The sequence below is a fragment of the Ylistrum balloti genome, unplaced genomic scaffold, assembly GCF_031769215.1.
Source record: "Ylistrum balloti isolate Yb309-2 unplaced genomic scaffold, AGI_CSIRO_Ybal_v1 Utg369812, whole genome shotgun sequence".
In the NCBI taxonomy this organism is placed as follows: domain Eukaryota; kingdom Metazoa; phylum Mollusca; class Bivalvia; order Pectinida; family Pectinidae; genus Ylistrum; species Ylistrum balloti.
The window spans coordinates 756,209-781,684 of NW_026781984.1; the positions used below are offsets into that span (position 1 = coordinate 756,209).

Genomic DNA, 25,476 nt, shown 5'->3' on the forward strand with positions numbered 1-25,476 from the left:
GAGTATAACAACAATTTATTAGAGTATAACAACAATAAACAATCAATAGAATTTTTTATGTGAAATTAAAAAAGAAAATACAAATACAAGGCAAAAAATCTACAATTTATCTATTTATTTATTTGTTAATCTTACATTTCAAATGTTAAATCTTAACTTTGGTGCATATTTCAATACTATCCATTCGCACTGATATATACTGATCCACTTGGTTAAATTAGATGAACATATTTCTCTCAAAAGAACATTATGATTAAAGCCAACATTTTGAAAGATTTGATAAAGATAATAAGTACGTAAGAATTTTTTGACAGATAAAAGACATATCCATGCCTATATTCCGGATCTGAAGATTTTAAGACGAGTTTTACAAAATCTCATGAAAAGTAAAAATGAATTTAAGATTCTTAAAGCGACGCTGAAAAGTTACATTTTGACATGTTTTAAGTGAAAAATTGGAAGAAAATTTTGATGAAGGTGGCAATTTTTTGCGTGAATTTCAGTAACACCATCTAATGTGTGTCTTCAATCTTCGGCTAGTACTACTTAAGCGGTTTCCGAATGGTTTGTCTGTATAATATATGAATTTGAAATCCTTATGACAACAGCCGAACATTTAAGGACCCGTACAAGCTCTAATTTGCCAGCTGAGATAATTGGTTTAAGGAAACTGCTTAAAGAAAATTCATTAGTCTCTGGTCGCTGGACCTTGCAACTGTGCAAAAGAATGGCACATATTAATACTGATATCACACACGTCTTCGCCACAAAACAAATATATATTTACATTCTGTAAACTCTGCACAGGTGCGGAACTTCAGGGGCACTCTTTCACATAGGACATGATCTGCGCACACTGTTCCCGAAATGATGCATAATGGCGCCCACGAGGAGAACGACAAGCTTATCAGATACCGCCCCGTTGTTGTAAACCCAATATATCATCAGCATCAATTGATCACCAATTGATCTAAGGATTCATATAAGTATCAGTAAATAAGAAAGAAGAAGATTAAATTCAGCACGCACTCCATCGGTATTTCTAGGTCACTATTTTCCGTTTGATCCCCACTTCCATATGTAACGTATATTGGTATCTGTGCATCAATCTGTTACAGATAAATAATCATACATTCGTATCTTCAACATTACTTATACAATATTTTATGAAGTCAAAGAACGAACGTTCGCGATCTCTCATCAATGTTGTCATAACTGGTGAAATGATTATAAATAATAGTCATTGTTGTAAGACGTTTCCAGTAGAACAATGAATTTTAGTTTTAATCACACGTTGATATTGCTAAAACTGATAGAAAAAAGGAGTAGGCGACAGACTAAGTTGCTATCCTCTGTAAGACAACGTAAGATAAACACACCACAGAAGTCGCCCGTTAAATCTGTTTGAGACATACATACATAGATACATCACAGTCTTAATGCTGCAGCACACCCACTAGTGTCGCCAAATTTGTAACAGCACAAAAAAGTAAAAAAAAACAACTGTGGTGCTCTTCTTATCTCTTGACTGAAGTGAGGACGATGCATTGTGTGGTGAGAAAACAGCAGGAAGGTCGTGTAAATTTTCTGCAGCTTTTCATAAAGATACCCATATTGAAAACACCCATGTCTGTACAAGTTTCGTACAGGCTGAGGGCTTTCGGTTGAATCTACTCCAACAAAATATGATGCGATTTATGCTGCTTGTTGGCTCATTACAAAGTGATTTATTGTAAGCGCCCGTCAGGAAATGAAAAATTGCCAGATACATAAGCTCTGTACCCATTACAGCGTTATGATTCATCCAGTGTTTATATTTCCTCAACCTCCTGTACTTTGTCTTGTTGTCTCGAGCATCCCTGCGGTCTGGAAAATTTTGCTTGATTGCATAGTTGTGAGTGCAAACGTCGTCAAAATCTGTCCTTGCTGTTGATAATAACTTCATTGCCTCTCTGGCAGTTTGAAGTGTAATACATTACATAAATTACATAAATAGAGTGGCATACTCATAACAGTTGTTATATCTTGATTCATTGTAACTTCCCATGAAGGTTTTGGGATTTTAAGACGATCTTGGCATGATTTGTCGGACAGGTAATGCCATATTGTTTTTAGTAGTTTCCTACTAACAGAAACGTCCATTTCATCTGACCGTAGTTGTTTAACACGTCCAGCAGTATTTGTCGATGTTGTCCATGTACTTCCCTTTGGAACAAATTGTTGACTGGTATGAAGTAAATAGGACAGAACCCTGCCTTGACCCAAGCAAAAAGAATATTGAAGCAAAACCAAAAACAATAGAATAAGCATTTGTCTTGCCAAAATATCTGACTGGAATTCTCTATTGCATGAAACAGAATTGTCTTTAAAAAGTACGAACACAAAATGTCGGAATCACCTATGGTTTCTGCTAATGTGTTTTTTCATTGGTTTTAATGCATACTTCAATAAGCCATATACATTGAATTGGATGTGATTGGACAAAATACGTCTCCGCAGCTTCCACATTCAATTTGAACAAAACTAGCACGTTCCATATTTCCCAAAAGCCCGCCAAAGAGCAACCCCTTTCTCCTGATAAAAACCATCTCTTGAGTCCCAATTATATACCTGTCCAGATATTCTGTCAGGAGAACTACCATCTGCTCATTCTCTTTTAAGTCCATCATAGTTGCTTTCAAATGTTAATCTGAAACAAACGTGAAACATATACGGTTGTTACATAATCAATTTCATAAGCTGGCTGACTTACTAGATAATTGCCTTGTAAGTAAAATAAATAAAGAAAATGCCCTTCCACTACTGACTTGTCCATCAAATGCGATAGGACAATCTTCATTTAACAAAGTATCTCCAATGGTGATTTAGGTCTCTAACTGGTCAGTAGAAGTTTATACTGCGCTGAGAAACAAACATTTGTGGACAATTCTGTTTTCTACACCGACTCAGCCATTTTGTCTACCGCGTGCCAGAAACAGACGACATTTTTACGTGATTTTGAAACTGAAGCCTTTTTTGTATTGAAAAGAAATTCATTTCATGCTTAAAAACTGTTTGATTTTATGATTAAATGGAGTAATAGAACAAATATTTACGGTAGTAAATAATCGATAGATCAGATTACAGAGTTTGTCTTTATGAGCATGAGCGGAAACCTACTGAGCATTCTTGGTATGTCTCAATAGAAAAAATCTATCGATAAAATGCTTCATTCTGTTTATTTTTAAATGAGTGATCTACGGTATGAAACTTTAGTGTGTCCTCCCCATAGGTCACTTAACAATGTCTGGGTCCAGAGTGTGCTTGATATCTGTATGTCCTTTATCTACAGGAAACAGAAACGTTGTATGTACTAATTGTGTTATTTTCAATGATAACAAATATAAGTTTTTTCCCGATATGCACTGATGGTTTGACACTTAGGAGGAGTGACAGGTTACGTCATCCATAATTAAATTTGATAGATATCAAACATTGTAAAGACTGATATACGTTGGGCAGGAAGAACGAGTGAGTCATGATATCCATGTGTCGGATAATCGAAGTTACATTTCAAATTTCATTTTAAAATTTAAATGATTACTACAACTGCCGAATAGGTCCGTATTTACCTTATGCTATTGTATCATAAATATATCATGTTTTCGAACATTTGAGACATTCTATGAACTTAAAATCGCCTTTGGGGTTTCATATTACGGACACATTAAGACTCCTAACTGTACTTTTGTGACAAACTCGAAGTTGTATGTCTGTCCAAAAATAAGACTGATAATTGAATGTTGATTGTAGTGATGTTTTGGTTATGGTAGCAGGAAACAGTTAATTTGCATTTTTCCTGAAATTATTTTTCATGTTTGAGAAATACAGGTATATTGGTTATGAAAAATACATCATTACATGTATATATATTTATAAACTACATAACAATTGCATTAATAGTAGAGAGATGAAATTTGTGTAAATAAAAATTTTCCTCTGATTTCTGATATTTGATTGCCATGGTTACCTACTGAAAAAATGATAAAAATGCAAAAATACTGCTAATTCCAACCGAACACAATAACTTTCTTGAAGAAATTTAATTCTAACACCTATCTTAAAATCAACAACACTGTCGTGGTAACAAAGTACTTACATTTCAGCAAATTCCAACTCGGAAATCCTTCATAACATGACCACATGTAAACACTATGAAAATTTCACTTCCTGTAGTTTTTGGTGCGCAAACAGATTCGAAATTGACCAAATAGTTATCTCAAACACAAAGCTAAAATGTTATTCTAAAAAAAAAGAAAATAAACCCCCACATTGTTCGCTGTAACATGACAAGACCAATTTTAGCAAGGATTTTTTTTTAAATTTAATTTAAAACCTTCATAATGGGATAATCCAATGAACACAAAAATCATGTCCACACCGAGAAACTGGGTACTTCTACCTATACAGACAGATTGTATTTGCATGTTGGTGTCACGATATTTGAATATTGGTCACGCGGTATGACTCGTAGATCTAAGCTGCTCACACTGGAAGACTCGTGCTGGTTTGATGAGGATTAAGTAAGATTGATAGTTATATGTTTTGGTCTCAAATTAAGTCTTGACTTTGTATTTTTATCACACAGTAAGACTCGGCGTTATATTTTTATCACACAGTAAGACTCGGCGTTATATTTTTATCACACAGTGAGTCCCGGCGTTATATTTTTATCACACAGTGAGACACGGCGTTATATTTTGGTGACAATGTAAGACTTGACGTTGTATGTTAATGGCACAGCATTACGTGTGGTCGTATCTTGTCTCACAGGAAGACACATATTAGGTGAACTAATAATATAACAGATTTGTCTGCGGTTCTGTCGACGGTACGTTGCAATACATGTGCAATGCGTGAGCTGAGTAATATAGAAAATATATCCTTATGTTAACATTTGCTGTGATGAAATTCGTCGGGTTGTGTGTCTAACTCAAAATGCGTCAGAAGTGAGTTAAATGTGTATAAGAGTCTGAGAGGAAGACACGAAGACACCAGGCCAGAAACATCTGTCACGGTGAAATGAACACCGCCAGAGAATGGCCGAACTGAATGTAGTGATTCGCACGTTACCAGATAGCAAGTGTTAGATGTAGAAAATTTACAATCTTTGAGTTCAGAATTTTCGTGGATACGACTTGAGCATGAGGAAAAAAATTGGTAAGGCGAAATTTTTAATTTTGAGCACAAAATTTTAAGTGTGTGCATCAGAACAGTTTCGTGAATAAGTGGCCCCGGTTTCAATTATTATTTTTCATTAAGAAATTGACTACTTTTCAAACTATTGTCAGCATCCTGATTCAGGGTGAAGGACTCGATTTCACTCCAATATGTGGTGGATCGTGTGTGTGAAACTCGGTGGGATCCACAACCTATTTGGACTCTTGAAGTAACTTCGTTTTATTTTCACCGGCTGAAGGGGAATATCTATTTCTTAAGCATTTGATGTGGAAAGAGTATCTATGGTACCATCCTGAAGAAGAATTTCCCATTTTTAAGTCGTGCATAAATAAAGTATATAGTCTCCACTTCCGGGAACCCAAATTATCTACAGATGAGAATTTGTTTCATTCTATTCACGACATTTGTTGCGTGGTTGGACAATTTCAGTAACAAATTTAGTGCTGATAGAATACCTATTTATGCAAATAGACTTGGTAGGGTGGATTTCAAACCGTTTTCAACCTCCCAAACTCTTCTCCATTTCCCCTCCTATGTCCATGATATGTGGCCGCTTATCCACAAACAAGAAAAAAACTATTAACTAAATAAACTTTATAAACAGCACTGTTGATGTATGCCTTTTTTAAATCAGAATTTTATGATGTCATCGCCTTGTTATATCACGTGGAACGGTATACACTTTGGGTTTGCTATCACGTGATTTTTTATTAAGTTAATAAAGACTTCTGCTACAGGCTGTTTCTGTATGACGTCACGTTATAATCAGATGACGTCATTATTTCTTTAAAAAAATGTTATAAATGACGTCAAAATGGTGATACAAAGTCTTCAATATTCTACAAAAGACACACAAATAAATAGCTCATTTTCAAAATTTAGATTAAATTAAAGTGGACCAAAATAATGAATTAAGCTGCATCATACAGCTGTTTCATCCTTCTGTCACTCATCAGTTATGTTAAGGATCTATTTTTTAAGCCGTGAAGGCGATAAAGTAAAATCTTAAGTGATCAAAAGAAAAATCGAAATCTAGACGGGGATGTGCAGCAGTCCCATAATTAAATAAAATTCGTTATTTTGATATATCGGATAATTTAAGGACAGCGTCAAGTACTTTTAAAATTCATTAAAAATGATTTCATATTAACCGATTTAGTGATATGTGGTTCAGTAAATACTAATTGATTTTTTGGATTCTCATTTCACATGTTGTTAGTGTACTGCTATGAGAAACAATACGTAATACCTGTCGCAAATCGTTAACCATACAGGACCATGGTTTTACTGTTTCCAGTCACGAGAGGATTTTTAAATTTAATACCGAATTTAATTTGTTCATATTTACAGATTCTTTATGGGATTTTAAACAAACAAAAGTTTTATATTCATAATAGAATACAATAATTGATGACAAACGAAGTTCTGCTTTTTAAAAAAATACGTCATTAATTATTTCTGTTTTATTTGTTGGTACTGTATTATTGCAGTGATGTAAATAGATTTTATTGAAGTATTTGAACAACTGAAAAAATAAAAAAACAGATTTTTCACGTCGTGTCATAGAAGTAGGCACAAATGAATTCTCCGATATTCCAGTCATGAGTCTGTATTTACTTTTAAAAAATATGTTTGCTTTTTTATTCATTAACAGCATGCATTTTGTCTTGCAGTGTTTTTAAAACAAAGTGTGAAGATTGTGATTATTTAAGGATTGTTTCTTACTTTCTGTAGCTGCATCGGAATGTATTAGCGTTAGCGCACCAAGTTAAATATGTGCTTACCCTAATGTAAATACAATTCGATGCTACAGAAAATAAGAAACAATCCTTATATTTACACTTGGTCACTTTGAAATGTAAAAAAATCCAAAAAAATCACCTTATACACATAATTGAACAGCCACCCGCTTAATAGAACAGCCAAGTAAATCCAAAAACACTAGGTGGCGCTGCCGTTGACAAGTACAGTAAACAAAACAGTTCTCAAAGATAAGAGTACAATCAACATGTTTAATAATTATTTATTTAAATATTTAGACATCTTCTTTTAGTTTTAAGAATTAATAGTTCGTCATTTACACAATATTCCTCTATAGTACACAAATTCCTTATTTAACACCGCGCAGGTATATATCTAAAAACACGTAATGAGGCCGCCCGATCAGCTGATCGAAAGAGCGGGAAAACGATGAACATGACACGCCATTTTCTTCACGTTGATATTAATGCCATATATTTCAAAGTTATTTTTGTAAGGATTGACATTTTTCTTTACTTTTCCGAACGACATAAACTATAATCTCGTTTTGTAGCGTTCGCAACTTTGACAAGTAGTTCTTACATTTTATTTGATATCAATGCGCAAGCCTAATCACCGTACGTAAATATCGGAAATTATTAACAATGGGTTGGGCTTACTGCATCTAGAGAGAATGCAACGCACGTGTAAATATTATTTTATATATGTTTTTTTATATAAACTTTATCTAGGGACTTGCAAGTGTTCACTTAACTCAACAGGTATATCTGTTATTAAATAAAGATTTCACATCACATATACAAGCATTTATCTTACTCAGACAGTTTCTGTATAAATCTAACAGCAAATGCCATCCAAGTGTCCACATACAACTATTAGGTAGAAAAATGTAATTTTAAGAACTCGTTTTTTCAAAACGAAAAAAAAAAAATCTGCAAAGACACAAATTCTCTTAACATTCATATAGATCTGTCTAAATAACATGAGTTCACCAGGTCGCTGCAATCATATGACACAGTAGTGCCCAGGGTCTGGTACGTTTAAAGTTTGGTGTCATAAGTACTGTTTTTTGTAAAGAATACAGACACTCATCGGCAGTATGGAAATGTCAAGAGTTTGAAATGTTGATGCATGCAAAGGTTCTCCCCACGGTTCAACGCTGATCTTTGACGATTTCAACAGTTGTCATTACTATCCTTTTGTTTCACTAACACGTGTTGGGCCTTAAAGGGGCTATATCAATACCATATACAACATTGATAGTTTTACAATTTCATTTTTCAGTACAAGGACAAATATCATGCCATGATTTGTGTTATGACTAGGCAGGTATTCGGTCGATACTTTGTACTGATAAGTGGGGTGTTTGGTGTCAATATCACAGGTTCTGTATGAGAGGAGACATGCAGGATGGATCTCTGATAACAAGCATACAGGTAAACCTGTTCAATACCAGCCAAAGAGACGTGTTGGTATGGGTAGTAGTGAACCCTACTAATCAAACAATTCTACCTATATGTAAGTTAACAAAATAACGAACTTTCGTGGATTTTTATCAAAACAACTTCCAAGATTGACATAGAATTAATTCGTGATTATTTGTAAACTGAAGCAAACGATTTGGATGGTTACAAAATTTTATACCAATGAGAGAATTTCTGATTCCAGAAATTATCAGATGAAGGTATCTTACGCCTTTACATAAGGATTTCTGAAGTTCATATTTTGGAGAAATTCCCAGGCACGAACTTGGATCAGTGAGCTACAGTTAATTCGTTGTGAACATGAACAGCTTCAGATGTTTGGATGTTACTTTTAATCTATTGTTTATTTTTTGCTCAGAAGGAATCAGCGCAGAAACATGTAAGTGTTTATCTTATATTGAGAATATCAATGCATTATTCATTGAATGTACCAACGTATTTGTTGTTTTTATTGTATTACTACCCTCTTACCAAGGTAACTGTGAGTATATATACCCTTATCTTACAAATATTTGGTATGACATGTTTAAGATCGCCGTGGCTGAATATTCCCGTTGTTTCTATTGCGCAATAACTTCATTGCGTCATATGCATTGTGACGTCACCAAAGAAAGTGATATAAAGCGAGAATATCACCAGTTTAGATTTTATATACGTTTAAGTAAAATCCTTAAATAAAGTGTTTGCAGAAGTATCTCAAAGTGTTATGATTGTCAAAAGCGTTCCTTGGTCTTCATTCAATATAATTTTTTGAAACTAATTAATGACGTCACACACTAGCAGATTGCATTGTGGCGACGAAGTTAGATCATAGATGTAAAGATTGGTGGTTTAAAGTTTGACACAGAAACAAACATTTCAGACTGATTTACTAAAATTATTGATTCTATGATAAATTAAATTTCTCTTTCATTTCATATGCGATTTTGGAAGTTCGACGCAATGACAAGTTTTATAGACTAGGTCCATCAATCTTCTATGATACTGAAACCGATGCTAGATCCAGCTTATATTAACATTTCAGTTTTGTATTATGTAATATCGTATGTGTTTATTATTTAATTACATACAGGGATGTCAAATAAGATGGGGAAATTTTGTATTTTTCATTTCTTGATTCAATTTTTCTTTTTCCTCTTTTCTTTATTATAATTGGTGAGTTTTTTTTTTCATCAAAACATAAATCCGAATTGTTATCATCTCCGTGCAAAATTTAACCGGAAGCGTTCGATTTTCCCTCATACATCACTGCTTTAAATGTAAAACGTCATCTTGTCTCAGATATTGCCCCGCCAAAAGATACATTAAATTAACATAAAAACACTGAAATCCTCACACTCAACCAACTTAATGTCAAGGCAATTAGCTTCAAGGGCGTATTTCCCCATCATTTCCGAGTAACTGTTAATCATGAACATTAAAGTATATGGTAAATTATTCAATGCATTTCTTGCAAAATATATTATCATCTTTCTTCAGTGATTCAATATATAGCTTGGCTCACCAAGTTGAGAACCATTTAAAATATAAATTTAACTGTACATACTTTCCGTGGAATTCAAGTTTTCGTTTATGCTGTAGTACAATCTAAAATATCGGGTACCAATATTAATGCGTGCGGTCGTGCTGATATGAAATCAATGAAGTGAAAAGAGGAGGAGAAGACCAGAAATATCTGTCGATATTTATCAGTATCTGTTAAAACTCTATTGAACCAATATCTCAATTTTCATTGTATAAATAGGATGAAATGGGCACTGATATACTGAGCGTTGTTCGAGTACAACTGACAGTCTGAAATAACAGAACAAATAAAAAAAATGAAGAAAACTAGGAGAAAAATGAATGTTCCTTTCAACCCAATACCATTTCTCAGTTACTTTCAACGTAAAGTTAGGATTTTCATTTCCAAATAATCGAACCTCGTTGGTAATATTTTCATAGATTAGGTTTTCATAGATTAGGTTACAGCGTTGTATCATAAGATCCTCCTTGCTTAGAAGTACACAATGACTTATAGTGTTTATAAGAAATGTGGTCCAGTACGTCGGTACTACCGTTCACATTCGGAATACCTTTTCCGTCATGTTTACTTCCAAGCCTACACTAGGAAGACCATGCTAAATGTTCCGGTTGAACCGTGTGCTTTGTCGCCGCCATCTTGGTCTTTCTCCTTTAGGCAACGTAAACGATAATGACACCAACGATATTTGGCATGACCTCAACTGAAATCTTATACAAGTTTTAGTTTTTTTTTTTAAATTATAAAACAAGTGAATATATTGTTTCATTTCTAGGACGTACATTAATAGGTTAGTATAATAGATGAATTTATGAAGAGCTTGAAAAAAGGCACTCATAAATGACGAACATGGAATGACCGGTCATTGTACAGAAAATTCACAAAAACAGTTAAACATTATCAATGACACTTTAATGATATTTTCTCCAGTTTTGAAGTATTAAAGGCATTCACTGCAAATTTAGAAACAATAGTTTTATATTATACGGTTTCGTCATTGTATTATGAGTAATGCTAGCAATGTTTAGCTTTCTATTGTATACTGAGAAATTCAAGTGCTGTGCTTCGACGTTTTGCAAAAACATTGACAGCAATTGCCGGACATATAGCGAAGGGACAATTTAACACATCAAACAGCTGAAAGGCCACTCGTCATGAAGGATTGTAGAGGACAAAAGTGTATTGAGTAAATGTCGGAGGTCTTTAAAATGTCATATCAGCTATTGACATTTAGATTTTAGATTTCTAAACCTGTCACAATTGTTGAATAGTACTCGAGTAAAATTCATTCGAGACAAAAATTCTGCACCAAACTCGGAGGTCAAGTTTAAAAATATTTTGCCACCGGAATTATCTTATGAGTGACGTCATTATTAATTCCGCCATGTTGTGTCTCATTGTTACATTTGCTCGATGTGCATATAGATTATTCGTGACATGTAAAATCTTGAGTGTATCTATGCTGCTGTTGATGTGTTGAGGGGATTGAGTGTTAAGTATGACATATAGTTAAGGTAAATCATACTTAGTTTATGGTTACGCTGTCTGCACAAACGAAAGACAGGTGAATAGTACAATTCAATGCAAATGTAGAGTTAGATGTATTAGATTCTAACCTTCCATGACGAGTCAGGGGTTATACATAAATAAAGTGCTGAAACCCACGAGACTACATTTGAATTTCAAACTTAAAATACTAATGGTCGTGTGACGTAGTGGTAACGCACTCACCTTTCACCTAGTCGTCCAGGGTTCGATTCCCGGAAAGGTATGTGGTCACCTGACCAGCCACGTGGAATTTTCCCGGTTTCCTCTCATAGTAAGGTCCCCGCGCACTACCATCCGGACCGACAAGAGTGATAAATATAAACGCGATTATTGTAAATTGTAGTAAATTAAATGTGTCAATGTATTAGCTCCTTGATTCAATAATTTAGTTCTTCTATGGTAGATCAACAAGATAACGGGTTTGCTATTGATTAATCTAGAACTGCAAAACATTTAGGGACTTCTCATGTTAGGCTTAAATTTAATGATACATGTAAGGTAGTGATATTAATCTAATTAAGGTTAACAGTGTCGAGAGAAACTGAGTTTGAATTGTTTGAATTTGAAACCACACAATAGTTTGATGGTTGTCTGTAAATGTTATCACATTTCCAGCATAAAGGGACTATGCTTGCTAGATAGTGAAGGACTGTCTACCTTCACATACAACCTTTCGAAGAATCATACATGTACTTCAGTATCACAATAGTTAATGTTGCCTATTGATGACTCCCCTCGTTTTTATTGGATTCTTAAACTTTGCAGGAAACAATAAATATGTATCGTTTTATTGGTAGTTCGTCTACTTTTTTAACTATCTGAACTTCTCACTATCATACTTAGAACTATCAAACCGGGTTATAATTGAAGTATTTCAGCAAGAAGAAGACTTAATTGTTTTAACTATCTGAACTTCTCACTATCATACTTAGAACTATCAAACCGGGTTATAATTCAGCAAGAAGAAGACTTAATTGTTTTAACTATCTGAACTTCTCACTATCATACTTAGAACTATCAAACCGGGTTATAATTGAACTATTTCAGCAAGAAGAAGACTTAATTGTTTTAACTATCTGAACTTCTCACTATCATACTTAGAACTATCAAACCGGGTTATAATTGAACTATTTCAGCAAGAAGAAGACTTAATTGTCTGCGGATTCTAAAGAAAATCCAAGTGTACATCTGGCTTCTGAAAGAAGTTTCTAAGAACATTAGAGTTTTCAATCCTATATACTATCATACCCCACTCCAAACTGCAGGAGAGCCTCATTTCTCTTGTTATGAAACAAAATGTGAACGACTGAATATGTATATGGTTGTGAACTTACTGTGGCGTGTTCTGTAAAGAAATAGTCGACATCAAAGAAGAAATATATGGAAGATTAAAAAGTAAAAGAAATTACATCACTTCTGGTTGACAGTGTCTTCATCGAGTTGGATGGCAAGACTTTCCGACAAACAAGTCACATACTAACCAACCGCGCCTCTCTTTTGTCTGTTTTTGCTTCCAAAAAAAGGTTGATTTATCAAACAGGTAACAAACACATTTCCGAATCATTTAGTTTTATCTCAAGATTGAATAAAAGACACACAAGTGAATAACATCTTTAGATGTAAATTAAGTGTTAGATACAGTATTGCCGGAGAATGATTTAGGTGCATCACACGGCTGTTTCGTCCTTCTAGGACTCGTCGGTGATGCTTCATCATACAGCTGTTTTGTCCTTCTAGGACTCGTGAGTGATGCTGCATCATACAGCTGTTTCGTCCTTCTAGGACTCGTGAGTGATGTTACATTATACAGCTCTTTCGTCCTTCTAGGACTCGTCAGTGATGTTACATCATACAGCTCTTTCGTCCTTCTAGGACTCGTCAGTGATGTTACATCATACGACTGTTTAATCCTTCTAGGACTCGTCAGTGATGCTACATCATAGGACTGTTTAGTCCTTCTAGGACTCGTCAGTGATGTTACATTATACGACTGTTTAGTCCTTCTAGGACTCGTCAGTGATGTTACATCATACAGCTGTTTCGTCCTTCTAGGACTCGTCAGTGATGCTTCATCATACAGCTGTTTTGTCTTTCTAGGACTCGTCAGTGATGCTTCATCATACAGCTGTTTTGTCCTTCTAGGACTCGTCAGTGATGCTACATCATACAGCTCTTTCGTCCTTCTAGGACTCGTCAGTGATGTTACATCATACGGCTGTTTAGTCCTTCTAGGACTCGTCAGTGATGTTACATCATACGGCTGTTTAGTCCTTCTAGGACTCGTCAGTGATGTTACATCATACAGCTGTTTCGTCCTTCTAGGACTCGTCAGTGATGCTATGGTCCTAAATTGTGAAGCTTGGGATGAAACTCCATAAATATCTTGACCTTAGTATATCTGATGTTTTTAGAACAAAGTCAATTAGATTGAAATAGTCTAAACCTTGCGCCAATTCAACTGAAATAACATAACGAAATATGAAAATCTGGAACAACTGGCCTTCTTTTTTCTTCACTTTTGAGAGGTTGTCGGGTAAACATTTTTGTTAATATCTTGTCATATTTTAACCGAATTTGTATGAAAGTTTTGTTTACATGGCGGTATTTCCATCGGTATGTTTTCAAACTACCAGGTCTATAGTGTTAGGAGCTAAATTCTTGTGAGTCTCCAGCCTTTTTGAAGTCAGTGGCATCCGGCATACTCCATATTATTTTTAAAAACAGAATATGAAATGCATTCCGGTTTAATACAGATATATTTCACGATATCGACTACCTGTATCACAGGCATACACACGGTACATACGTCTCAGGTGTGAATGTATAATTTGACTCATTCAAATGAAATATGTTTATCCAACCGAAAGAAAGCTCCTTACATTCATCAGTTCACTATCATCAATAATGCATGCTTTTAACGATACCATGATGATTAAGCATGTTTGTTGTGCGACGTATTCAATAATTATCAATAATGCCGTAGTAATTAGGATGACACTGGTTAAAAGTGTACTAACTTCATCGCCTTAATATTTAATGCAAGGAATCCTCCAAAAAGACAATTTCTCTTTTTTATTTATCCGTAAATATTGTTAATATGACTTGGGGTGGGTTAGTATCGGTATCTCTATCTGAGTCTGTGTTAGACGGTTCGGATTTACCCAGATCCGATACATCTCTTAGTTGATACTCGTTCTCGATAAAAAAAAAGTAGAATAACACGTTATTAGACAATGAACACCTTAGTTAATTATCTAGAACCATTCTCTAATATAATTTGTTTTTGTTGTGAAAATCCAAGCCGACTCAGCTTCGTCTGACATAAAATTGTGTTAATTTCCTCTCTTTCCATTTCCAACAGAAAGCAGTCATTAAAGTGGTGGTTAGTTATTGTGACTTATGAGGTCAAATAAATTATTAACACCCTTCATTCATTTACATAATGATAAAATTTGTGCTTAAAAATGACAAATAAAATAACAGACGGCTTTATTCCTATATCTAAATAAATATTATTTTCTTTGAGCAGTTTCCCTCCGGATGATTGTTTTGTTTTTAATCTTTTTTATGTCTTGAAAAACGCAGATATAATTTATCTATTGCAGGGGAAAACAAACGGTATAATGTTTTAATAGAATCACATTTGCTATCAATTCTTTGTAACCGATTTCCCCTTGACCGTCACTGACGGATATCTGTTGTCAATCCATAACGTCTGACAATACGCGAGTTTTAGAAAGACAAAACAGCTGTATGTCTCAGTCAAATTCTTAACTTGACCGTACAGTATCTGATTATGACTCTGGTTTATTGCTTCAGGTTTGTTTATCTCAATTTTTTATCTGGAAGTGAAATTGTAAATTGGTGTTACCAGACAAGGGTCATGGGCATTGCGATTCTTGTGTTGATTTACGAACTTATTACACAGAAATTTAAATATAGTAAAAAAGTTGACTATTAAATGCATACTAAACTTGACTCGACCAACCCTAAACCCTCAATCTGATCCACCATGCTTTCATTTTACCAACTTGTCGAGAGGATAAAATTATTCCGTGAGATTCAGTATTATCTTGAAATGAGCGTGTCAGTGGAAATAGATCGAAAGTATTCTTTAAAACTAGAGAAAATATCAACAGAAAAAGTACTTCAAACAAAAGTAACGAGCATCAAACACGTCCAGCTTCATTACACCGCACAAAGAAATAGATATTGCTCAATGAGATCACCATGACAACCATACAAATCACCTTGATCTTAATCCACCTGCACATTTTGAAACCCTGTTAAATCGGTTCGTTTCAAATGTATGATAAAAAATCAGTCAATGCTTTGGTCGATTCTTAAAAAATACATATATAGTACAACAGTTCCGATTATGTCGGGTATCATTGGTTTACAGGAGAAGACATTCAATGATCATCTAAATATTATTGTGACCTTTCCTCACAACAAGATTTGTAATCTTGGAAATTAATTAAGGGTATTTTTCCATTAATGTCTCTGCAGTCAATTTGAATTTGCATATGTGGTACATCTGTATATAACCGAAACAGTTATTGGCATATTGTTTGGTCATAAAAGACTAATTTCACGGAGGTACTTGAATGTAGTGCTAAATCAATATGTTAGAGAGGAAATGTGGATATATGTATTATAACCGTTTGTGTTTTAAACGTAACCTGTGACAGCACACTTGTAAACAATCTACCTATGGTTGCAGACTTGTATAAAGACTGGTGAACAAGTTACCTGTGACAGTAGACTGGTAGACAAGTTACATGTGACAGTAGACTGGTGAACAAGTTACATGTGACAGCAGACTGGTGAACAAGTTACATGTGACAGCAGACTGGTGAACAAGTTATATGTGACAGCAGACTGGTGAACAAGTTACATGTAACAGCAGACTGGTGAACAAGTTACCTGTGACAGTAGACTGGTAGACAAGTTACATGTGACAGTAGACTGGTAAACAAGTTACCTGTGACAGTAGACTGGTAGACAAGTTACATGTGACAGTAGACTGGTAAACAAGTTACCTGTGACAGTAGACTGGTAGACAAGTTACATGTGACAGTAGACTGGTAGACAAGTTGCATGTGACAGTAGCCTGGTGAACAAGTCACATGTGACAGAAAACTGGTAGTCAAGTTACCTGTGACAGTAGACAGGTAGACAAGTTACATGTGACAGCAGACCGATAGACAAGTTACATGTGACAGTAGACTGGTAGACAAGTTACATGTAACAGTAGACTGGTAGACAAGTTACATGTGACAGCAGACTTGTAGACAAGTTACATGTGACAGTAGACTGGTTAACATGATACATGTGACAGTAGACTGGTAGACAAGTTACATGTGACAGTAGACCGGTAAACAAGTTACATGTGACAATGGACTGGTAAATACGTAATTTGCGATAGTAGATGGTATCTTTGAGTGTAAACGGGTTAACAAGTTACTTGAGGCAGTAGAGTTGTTAACAAAATACCTGTGAAAGAAGACTTGTTAACAAAATACCTGTGAAAGTAGACTTGTTAACAAGTAACCTGAGGCAGTAGAGTTGTTACCAAAATACCTGTGAAAGAAGACTTGTTAACAAAATACCTGTGAAAGTAGACTTGTTAACAAGTTACCTGTAAAAGTAGACTTGTTAGCAGGTTACCTGAGGCAGTAGAGTTGTTACCAAAATACCTGTAAAAGTAGACTTCTTGTTTACAAATTACCTTTGAAAGTAGACTTGTTAACAAGTAACCTGTGGAAGCAGACTTGTTATCAAATTACCCGAGTTGTTCAGTTATATTTGTCTTTGGACTGATATGTATAAGTCTATCTTTGTATATCTAAAGATCATCTCTGCCTGAAAATTCAAACACATAGCAAACATAAACCGTTAGTAATATCAACGCTGCCAGTATCATGTGCTTAAACGGACTGGGGAAAGCTAATTAAAACGATAAAATCAATTCGGCAAATTACCCAACTTCGTTGAAAAAAATCTTGTTTAACGAAATCGATTAACAACGCATCATCAATCTATAAAGAATGAGAAAATTTATTAATTTGCGTCTTTGCAAATACCTGGTGCAGCAAATGAATACATATAAATTTGCAAAAAGGTATCTGTATTATTTTATAAGTCAAATATTTGAATTTAAGACAAGAGTGCCCTAAGTAAATATAATTAATAACGCGACACTAATCACAGGAACTGATCTAATCAGCATCGTTATTTATACCACATACCCAGATCTCAATATAGTACATATTATGTCTTAATTAGACCCGTATCACCTACATCCAACTATCGAATTCTTCCTTTTGTTTTTTTATTGAGTTAGAGTTTGAATCTTATAAATTGTTGTTTCTTTCTTTTTGATGTGTTTTTTTTGTCGCTGTATTTCTTTAATCGTCTTGGTAAAATCCTACACAAGATCCTCAATTTAATCGTTAGTTTCTAACAAAACGTGCCAAATGAAAAAGGGCTCTGGGGTTTAATGTTTGTTAAAGGCAATACTATTTTACTATTCGATTTAAAACTTGAATTACACACGAAATAGTGGATTAGTTTATACTACCAAAAGCAGAACACTATTCATTGGCAGCTTCACTGTTGCTTTATTGTCTTCAGATCAAGAGGAGAGAACCCTACTGGTGGTTCGTTCTGGAACAAATGCTAGTGTAAAAGAGGTTTGGGAGACTAGCGGAGGACTTCATGACACAGGAGGGGCCGGTCACCAGCAGAACATCTATGACATGCTTTTTGATGATCATAATTTTCGGAGTAGATTTGTTGATGTCTGGAACGAAACGAATTACCCAGAAAGTGTAAGATATTGCTTTTCAAAAATAAAGATTTTGGAAAAATTGTTTACATATATTATAATTGCTTAAAGAAATAATTTAGTAAAAACAATGCATTGCTTGTATAGCCTCGATATTTTGCGATCCTGTTATAGATTAGCTATTGCTTAAAATTAATGTCTTCATTCACATGCTACCTTCATTCATCAGTGAGGAATCGATTACACCTGGGAGGTTTAGATAATGATACACGTTACACTGTGGTTCTTGTTTGTGATTTACAATCTGTTGCTATGTTTACGATGTAACTTAACACCAGGTTTTCCAAGTGGATGTCATCTATACCCTTATCTGATATGAAGATTTGCATGTTTCATTTTTCCAAGATCCAATTTACTTGTCCATGAGTGACAATAAGAACAACACCTACTAAAATGGGTTTGAGAATTATTTCAAAGGAGAAATTTGTTCACAATGATAGGAAAAATCTACCTAGATGTTTCTTAGTTCGCGGGAGTCTTGTTTGTTGTTTGACTACTTCGTTGAAACACCTATTGCTTTTTCAAGGCGAGGTGTATTTATCTTATCTTTCTAAAGAACATCCAGAGCAATGCGTTTTGTGTCTTGCTAATTCACACAACAATAACAGAACTGATGATCCCGTTTCTCATCTGACAAACACACATCGCCCTTCGAAGGGACGATGAAGCACCTACTTCGGATTTAAGGGTACCGGTCTACTGACTGAGTAATCTCAGATCTGCTAGACGGTGTCTATATTCTGGTCACCTAAACAGAATTCTGAAAGTACAAAAATATTAGGTCTTACTTGATCTGATTGATGTTCGATGGTTTACCAGTTAGTCCCGATGTGGTTGTATATCTTCTTCTCAAACGTGACCTTGCTTATTTGGATTGACCAGAATTTACATCACAGGTGTCGTCGATGAAGCAAAGGGGCTTGCTTGCTGTTCCGGAGCACCTGGACTTATTCTCCTTGTACTTTGTCGGGAGTTTTCCTGTAAATATGTTTGTATTTTGCCCCAGTTTTATTATGTTGATATTTTCTTGTTATTTTCAATATCAAAGGCTGAGACAGGCCAAGTCAACTATTATCGGACATTTACATTTTTGTCATATGTCAATATCGAGATAGTGCAAAAGGTAATGGTCTGTTGTTTTCATTGCTATTCGCTGAATACGTTCTTGTTTTGTTTAGATCTTGGTAGCTATCCACAACAGATATGGAAATGAACTGTGTAGTATGTATTTTGATACGCTTAATACCAACTGGTCCTTCGATTCTTGGTTCAATACATTGACACTTTCTGGGTGGAGCTACACACTGCCGATTGATGCTAAATTTCAAACTGGGTAAATATATTTATATTTGTTCTCATTATCAAATGTCTGTTTTTTTTGTTTTTTGTTTTTTTTCTTAATAGAGTCCCACACAAAAATAGTTCATTGTACCGTATCTTGTACTCAAATCAGTATTATTTTTGCTGTTCTATTACTATAAAACTTTTCGCTAACAATTTGCTCTTTATTCCATCTATTGCTTACTGTGTTCTCTATGCTAAAATATATATCCGTATAAATTGGTCAACAGTTATTTCTATCAGAATGCAATACGAAAAATTGAAACAATTTTAACCAAGTTATTTACATCTCAAATATGTTCGCATATACAGTTTAAACTATAACAAAACTACCTTAAGTATTACCATAAATAGCCTACCATATTTCTAATATACAGGCGTCCATTTTTCGACATGTATATATCTGACAACACGAATGACGATACTGCATGGGTGGCAGTTGGTTTGTGGAATTCCTCATTCCCTAATCTCACCAGCCATTCACCCATGTTCTTGTGTTCGGCAAACCATGGTAGTCCAAATACATTGGTAAAAGGTGGGTAATATTATAGAAACATTTGTCATATGTTAAGACACATACAGAAAGGTTTGGCACTCGTACCAGACAAACATAAGATAAGCAAAAGCTTAGCTTAGAAACGCTTCAGAATACAAACGTTTCCTTTCAGGGTCTAGTTACAATATAAGTGGTAGGCAGAGAGTTGGCAATGAAATTATATTTGGCTATTTTGTAAAATAATTTCCCTACCATTAATTATTATATCATTCTTATTACTTTTATTCCTCAATCTTATTATGTTCATGAACTGTTGTAATTAGTACATCTAAATATATGGTTTTATAGATCCACAAGTGTCAAGCATCAAACATAATTATAATTTCAAAGTACATTCTAATGCTACAGGAATCGTAATAATCACGACTTTGTTGATGGTAGATATTGATTTTGTTTTCATTTAGAGAATGCAGTGACCGTTCCAACGGTAACGTTGACCGATGAGGGTTGTTATCCATATTTCAATATAGATTCCGTGCTAGCTTTTACAAGCGATTCACTGACAGTGGAACTTTGCATGACTGAATGTGTAGGGAGAGGAACTGTTTATGCATTTCTAGAGGTATTTTTTTCTACTTATCAATCGTAATCTATTGCATGAGACACAAAATATTACTTCCTGACCAGACTTTTTTCCCTCTTTTTCGTATTATAAATCGACTACTCCAAGGTAAACAAAACAAAATTGCTTACAATGTTTTCTTTTTACAGTAAGAAAAACATTCTTCATGAAATCGTATAAACAAGGTTATTAAATGTCAATAAAATCTGATCAGATCGATGAATCCTATCACCATTTTGGGGAAGTTTTATTATCCCCATAGTGATCGCATGGCGAAATTTGCTGTTTGTTTGTGTGATACGAATCTGGGCGTGTTTGATGTTTGTTAGTTTGTCTGTTGGTTCCGTTGTGTGATACGAAGCTGGACGTGTTTGATGGTTGTTAGTTTGTCTGTTGGTTCCGTTGTTGCATACCTTGTTCTCATTTGAGAAGATGACATCACTTGCATTGACCAAGGTTTACATGGCGGATGTCGTCGATGAAGCAGAAGACGTTCGCTCTTCCGGAACACCTGATCTTATTCTCCTTTTTCAGGAGTTCCCGTGTCAATATTTCTTATGTTCATATTTTGCCCTAGTGTTTTATCGAATTAATGTTTGGATTATGATTATGTTGCCACGTTGGTACTTTCTTGATTTTTTTAACACAATATCACAGTTGTATTTATAGAACGAATGATTTACTCTACATTTTCGCGTTTGATTGTGCGGAAAGAATAATCATATTATAGTTGTTATTGTATAACCATTGTCATGACTCACATAGTTGATTAGGTTGTTCAAACTCCTTGTACCAACGGTTTTGATACTAAGTCTACCGGCCTTGCCTTTATATCAAAATAAAATTTAACTGTCACGGAGTATACTTTTATTTTTCTTATATGTTTTAAATACATGATACCTTATATTATTTTTTTCTGTTTTGATCACTTTGGATTTTATTTAGTCGCCTCCAAGGCTTCAAAGTTTAGGCCCTTAGCATCACTGACGAGTCCTAGAATGACGAGACAGCTGTATTATGTAGCATCACTGACGAGTCCTAGAATGACGAGACAGCTGTATGATGTAGCATCACTGACGAGTCCTAGAATGACGAGACAGCTGTATTATGTAGCATCACTGACGAGTCATAGAATGACGAGACAGCTGTATGATGTAGCATCACTGACAAGTCCTAGAATGACGAGACAGCTGTATGATGTAGCATCACTGACGAGTCCTAGAAGGACGAGACAGCTGTATGATGTAGCATCACTGACGAGTCCTAGAATGACGAGACAGCTGTATGATGTAGCATCACTGACGAGTCCTAGAATGACTAAACAGCTGTATGACGTAACATCACTGACGAGTCCTAGAATGACGAGACAGCTATATGATGCAGCATCACTGACGAGTCCTAGAATGACGAGACAGCTGTATGATGTAGCATCACTGACGAGTCCTAGAAGGACGAAACAGCTGTGTGATGTAGCATCACTGACGAGTCCTAGAATGATGAGACAGTTGTATGATGTTACATCACTGACGAGTCCTAGAATGACGAGACAGCTGTATGATGTAGCATCACTGACGAGTCCTAGAAGGACGAAACAGCTGTGTGATGTAGCATCACTGACGAGTCCTAGAAGGACGAAACAGCTGTGTGATGTAGCATCACTGACGAGTCCTAGAATGATGAGACAGTTGTATGATGTTACATCACTGACGAGTCCTAGAATGACGAGACAGCTGTATGATGTAGCATCACTGACGAGTCCTAGAAGGACGAAACAGCTGTGTGATGTAGCATCACTGACGAGTCCTAGAATGATGAGACAGTTGTATGATGTTACATCACTGACGAGTCCTAGAATGACGAGACAGCTGTATGATGTAGCATCACTGACGAGTCCTAGAATGACGAGACAGCTGTATGATGTAGCATCACTGACGAGTCCTAGAATGACGAGACAGCTGTATGATGCAGCATCACTGACGAGTCCTAGAATGACGAGACAGCTGTATGATGTAGCATCACTGACGAGTCCTAGAATGACGAGACAGCTGTATGATGCAGCATCACTGACGAGTCCTAGAATGACGAGACAGCTGTATGATGTAGCATCACTGACGAGTCCTAGAATGACTAAACAGCTGTATGACGTAACATCACTGACGAGTCCTAGAATGACGAGACAGCTATATGATGCAGCATCACTGACGAGTCCTAGAATGACGAGACAGCTGTATGATGTAGCATCACTGACGAGTCCTAGAAGGACGAGACAGCTGTGTGATGTAGCATCACTGACGAGTCCTAGAATGATGAGACAGCTGTATGATGTAACATCACTGACGAGTCCTAGAAGGGCAGAACAGCTGTATGATGTAGCATCACTGACGAGTCCTATTGACGAGTCCTAGAATGATGAGACAGCTGTATGATGTTACATCACTGACGAGTCCTAGAATGACGAGACAGCTGTATGATGTAGCATCACTGACGAGTCCTAGAATGACGAGACAGCTGTATGATGTAGCATCACTGACGAGTCCTAGAATGAAGAGACAGCTGTATGATGCAGCATCACTGACGAGTCCTAGAATGACGAGACAGCTGTATGATGCAGCATCACTGACGAGTCCTAGAATGACGAGACAGCTGTATGATGTAGCATCACTGACGAGTCCTAGAATGACGAGACAGCTGTATGATGTAGCATCACTGACGAGTCCTAGAAGGACGAAACAGCTGTGTGATGTAGCATCACTGACGAGAATGACGAGACAGCATGATGATGTAGCATCACTGACGAGTCCTAGAATGACGAGACAGCTGTATGATGTAGCATCACTGACGAGTCCTAGAATGATGAGACAGCTGTGTGATGTAGTTACATCACTGACGAGTCCTAGAATGACGAGACAGCTGTATGATGTAGCATCACTGACGAGTCCTAGAATGACGAGACAGCTGTATGATGTAGCATCACTGACGAGTCCTAGAATGACGAGACAGCTGTATGATGCAGCATCACTGACGAGTCCTAGAATGACGAGACAGCTGTATGATGTAGCATCACTGACGAGTCCTAGAATGACGAGACAGCTGTATGATGCAGCATCACTGACGAGTCCTAGAATGACGAGACAGCTGTATGATGTAGCATCACTGACGAGTCCTAGAATGACGAGACAGCTGTATGATGTAACATCACTGACAAGTCCTAGAATGACGAGACAGCTGTATGATGTAGCATCACTGACGAGTCCTAGAATGATGAGACAGTTGTATGATGTTACATCACTGACGAGTCCTAGAATGACGAGACAGCTGTATGATGTAGCATCACTGACGAGTCCTAGAATGACGAGACAGCTGTATGATGTTACATCACTGACGAGTCCTAGAATGACGAGACAGCTGTATGATGTAGCATCACTGACGAGTCCTAGAATGACGAGACAGCTGTATGATGAAGTTTAATTCATTGTTTGGCTCTTATGTATCTCACGCATAATTATGAAAAGGTGATATTCATTTGTGTGTCTATTGTACAATCAAATTACGATCATTTCTATGTAAATGATATATTAATAAAAGTTTATTTGTTAAATTTCTACATAGTTGCAATACATATAACATTCATGTCGTCATTCCATTTCCCTTACCTACATTTTTACTGATTATATCATTTTATCTACATTACCTGCAATATTTTTTATAATGGTGACGTCATCTATCTACATTACCTGCAATATTTTTTATAATGGTGACGTCATCTACCTACATTACCTGCATTATTTCTGAAATCGGTGCCGTCACATTACCTATAATATTTCTGATAATGGTGACGTCATCTATCTACATTACTTGCAATATTTCTGATAATGATTACGTCATCTACCTACATTACCTGCATTATTTCTGAAATTGGTGACGTCACATAACCTGCAATATTTCTGATAATGGTGACGTCATCTATCTACATTACCTGCAATATTTCTGATAATGGTGACGTCATCTATCTACATTACCTGCAATATTTCTGATAGTGGTGACGTCATCTATCTACATTACCTGCAATATTTCTGATAATGGTGACGTCATCTATCTACATTACCTTCAATATTTGTGATATTGGTGACGTCACATTACCTGCAATATTTTTGATAGTGGTGACGTCATCTACCGACATTACCTGCAATATACCTGATATTGGTGACGTCATCTATCTACATTACCTGCAGTATTTCTGATATCGGTGAATGTTAACTTACCTTTATTACCTGTTTTAATACCTTTATTACTGACATTATCTGATTGGAGTACCTTTACAGTTACGACGTCTATAATCACGTGTAATACCAATCTAGAGTCGTCTTTCATCACCTTGAACTTATCTCGGTGAGAGAGTATAAGACTCTTTTCTATATGGGTATGTAGGATAGGGATATTCCACCCGAGGGGTCACAAAACATGGTAAAACCCGAGGCTTGCCGAGGATTTTTACCACATTTTGTGATCCCGAGGGTGGAATATCCCTATTCTACAAACCCATATAGAAAAGAGTTTTTTTCTCTCATTTCTAATCTCATATTATCAAATGTTTGCACTCACCTCGCGGTAGCCAGCACTGGATGCCGCCAT

At 35.7% G+C, this 25,476-nt stretch overlaps 1 pseudogene; it reads right to left on the bottom strand.

Moving 5' to 3' along the window:
• Positions 1-1,428: 1,428 nt before the first annotated feature.
• On the bottom strand, positions 1,429-25,476 carry LOC132544888 (uncharacterized; annotated as a pseudogene).